Source organism: Triticum urartu, chromosome 5, assembly GCF_003073215.2.
Source record: "Triticum urartu cultivar G1812 chromosome 5, Tu2.1, whole genome shotgun sequence".
NCBI lineage: Eukaryota > Viridiplantae > Streptophyta > Magnoliopsida > Poales > Poaceae > Triticum > Triticum urartu.
The window spans coordinates 616,440,428-616,444,578 of record NC_053026.1 but is presented as its reverse complement, the minus strand read 5'-3'; positions in this window follow the sequence as shown (position 1 = coordinate 616,444,578).

The window sequence follows — 4,151 nt, the reverse complement described above, 5'->3', positions numbered from 1 at the left end:
GGTTTTTATCATATTGCATGAAACTATCCCTCTACATCATGTCATCTTGCTTAAGGCGTTACTCTATTTTTTAACTTAATACTCTAGATGCATGCTGGATAGTGGTCGATGAGTGGAGTAATAGTAGTAGATGTAGGCAGGAGTCGGTCTACTTGTCTCGGACGTGATGCCTATATACATGATCATACCTAGATATTCTCATAACTATGCTCAATTCTGTCAATTGCTCAACAGTAATTTGTTCACCCACCGTAGAATACTTATGCTCTTGAGAGAAGCCATTAGTGAAACCTACGGCCCCCGGGTCTCTTTCTCATCATATCAATCTCCATCACTTTATTATTGCTTTTCTTTTACTTTGCTTTTACCTTTTACTTTGCATCTCTATACCAAAAATACCAAAAATATTATTTATCATCTGTATCAGATCTCACTTTCGTAAGTGACCGTGAAGGGATTGACAACCCCTAAGCGCGTTGGTTGCGTTGAGCTATTATTTTTGTGTAGGTACGATGGACTCGCGCGTAGCCTCCTACTGGATTGATACCTTGGTTCTCAAAAACTGAGGGAAATACTTACGCTACTTTGCTGCATCATCCCTTCCTCTTCGGGGAAATCCAACGCAGTGCTCAAGAGGTAGCAGGCTACTGAGGGAGTCCTGGACTAAGGGGTCCTCGGGCGTCCGACCTATTGGAGATGGGCCGACTGATGGGCTATGAAGATACAAAGACCGAATACTCTACCCATGTCCGGATGGGACTCTCCTTGGCGTGGAAGGCCAGCTTGGAGTCCAAATATGAAGATTTCTTTCTCTGTAACCGACCTTATGTAACCCTAGATCCCTCTAGTGTCTATATAAACCGGAGGGCTAGGTCCGTAGAGGGACCCGGATAATCATAGTAAGACAGGCTAGACTTTTAGGGTTTAGCCATTACGATCTCGTGGTAGATCAACTCTTGTAATACTCATATTCATCAAGATCAATAAAGGAGGAAGTAGGGTATTACCTCCATAGAGAGGGCCCGAACCTGGGTATATATTGTGCCCCCTTGTCTCCTGTTACCGTCGACCTTAGACGCACAGTTCGGGACCCCCTACCCGAGATCTGCCGGTTTTGACACCGACAGGAAGACCGGTCGACTGACCAGGAGTCGGAATATCCTTGCATTAAAACCAAGTCGACTGCCATCCCCTAACAAAGTCAGGAAGGTTCATTGCAGGAAAAGCACTCCTACCTCTCGTCTGAATCCCTAAACCCCCACACATTTGGATCACTCGGGTCTTATCGTCAGTCGGACTGGCCTTCTTCAAGACTGAGAGCGGTAGGTAAAAATGTGCTTGAAAAGACCCCAGTGTGGTCGACAACCCAAGAAGTTTTCGCACAAAGATACATATGCGTCAAGATATGTGATTGTGTTGGGGGAGAAATGGTGAAGTTGGGATCCAAAAAATTTCAAGAAACCTTGGAAAAAAAGGATGGGGAGGCAAGGAGAAACCGCCGTTGACATGAGTGGCGAGGAGTACGCACTCACCCTCTTGCGGTTGCGGCTTGAGTTTGTTTCCCGACAGCCTCCCAGATCCAGGGACAATCAAGCCCCCCGCAGTCAGATCATCCAGATCTTCTTGCCGGATTATGGACTGGATCCAGTCCCCCTGGATCCAACCGGGCGGCAGCCCGGACCTCGATGACGACCCCCGACTCGTCTTCTTGCCCTTCAACTTCGCCATCGCCTTCTTGGCATGCTCCGGGGCCACCATCTTGTCCTTCCCCATCGTCTCGGATTTCTCACGGGCGGAGCGGTGGCGTTGAGAGCGGAGAAGGGCATGGTGGATAAGCATAGGAGGAATAAGGGGAATAAGGAACACTGTGCAAACGCATCGGCCTCAACGCTCTTTATGGGCTCATTTCCGAGTGGCTGATGCGTGGGCTCGAGCGATCCAGTCAAATCCTGCAATAGTCACGTGCCTGATACGTGGCGATAAAGGTGGTATGAGAATCGAGGCGTCTCTGTCCGATCCACTCTGTTTACTGTGGCGCTCTTCGTCCCGCGCGCTTCTCCAAATTTCGAATCCCGTGAGATCTGGAAGCCGCAGAGAAACCAATCGTGCCCAAGATTTTGTACCGTTCCAACACTCGAAGCATATCAGTATAAGTTTACTCGACAAACTTCGAATGGATCAAGGCGACTGAAACAGAGTTGAAGTCTCAACGTGATTCACCGACCTAGGTAGAATGCCTTTGAAGCATAAAAATCTAGTCGGAACCATCTTCAACCCCTCCTCCACTCGGATGTCGATCCATTCGGGGGCTAATGACGATGATATGTACCTAGGGTAGGGTAATAGGCTTGACCTAGACACTCTTCACAAGGACACTGCCCTAGAGACAAAGGTGTTCAAAAGTGCAGCAGCATCTACCGACTGAAATCGCCTCAGAGTGCAACCCACTCGACCAACAATTCCACTCGGATAACCCAACTCCATTCGAACAAGATATAATCATTCGCCCACACCAGAAATCACTCGGAGTACAGAAGATCTAAAGTCACTAAGGATGGCAACGGTTAGGCATTCACTCTGTAGTCTTAATGATCATTTACATGTCTTTATTATTGGTGTTACCAGTAACGTCTCACCTTAATGTACATTGAACCCCTTGTAACGTGGGCTGGCTAGGGTCCTGGCACACTCTATATAAGCCACCCCCCTCCACTTGCACAAGGGTTCACACCGCCCGTAACTTCATGCACAATCCAGTCGACCAAGCCTCAGGGCACCGAGACGTAGGGGTGTTACTTCCTCTGAGAAGGGCCTGAACTCGTAAATCTTGCGTGCACAACCTCATCGTAGCTAGGATCTTGCCTCCTCCTACGTACCCCCTATTCTACTGTCAGAGTTAGAACCACGACATGGACAACCCCCCCCCTCGCATGTAATGACTTCTGCTTTTGCGTGTGTGCTATGAAATGAACTATGTGTTTTCGTTTCACATTCGCTCTCTTTATTTGTATGTTGTCTGGTGTGTGGATGTATTATATGTGATTATTATTGTTTAATATTCCTAGTAACTTTTAGTAACATATCACTAATAATTACAGCGCTCTACTTTTATCTGATAATTATAGCGCTCTACATGAAAGATATTGTACCTACATGGTTTCATTTTTTGTGCTAACTAGTTACTTAAATGGTAACATTTCTGGTCACACCCTGATAACTTCTGCTACCACCATGCTAATAACTTCAACCCTTTTTTCTTTATTCCTGGTAACTTTTACTAACATCTGATTGATAATTATAGTGCTCTACTTTTAACTGATAATTATACCGCTCTACATGAAAGATATTGTACCATGTTTTCTAGCTTACCATTTTATCGTATGGTAAGTTTCACCATGATAACCTTTGTGAATGTTGTGCTGGTATTTTTTTGTTCTAACTCGATACATACATGGTTTCATTTTTTGTGCTAACTAGTTACTTAAATGGTAACATTTTCTGATCACACCCTGATAACTTCTGCTACCACCATGCTGATAACTTCACCTTTTTTCTTTATTGTTGCTGGAAATACACCCCCCCTCTCCTTTCCCTCATACACACACCATTCTAATACATTCATGATGCCCCTTTAACTATCCTGAACCCCTCATTTTCTTCCCTTTTTCTCTCTACAGTAATCATATCATCATTCTGTACTATCTATCACTTTTTTCTTTAGTTGTTTTTCCGCATATTTGACATTCCTTTTTTCGGTTCGCAAACTGACCTGATCGCAAATTTTTGAAGAGCGCCGAGTTCGAGTTTATGATGAGGATGTTGAAGACGACGATTTAATTATGTAGGTTGAAGAATTCAATGTGCCAATGTTAGAGCAAAAGCAAATTACGCTTCTGTAAAAGGTACTGGTAGAAAGATTTTTTGTAACAAACTTTTTCCTACTGCCAACCTTGATAACATCACTATGTTCCTGTTGATAATTTATTTTTCTAAACTCTGATAAGTTCTTTTCTTTTTGTTTCCTCATGATTTTTCTTTTCACCAATCCCAACTCTGATAACTCCCTTCACTTTTCTTCTAGACCACCCCATCAGCCCTGAACGTGCCACTGTTAGAGCAAAAGCAAATTACGCTTCTGTAAAAGGTACTGA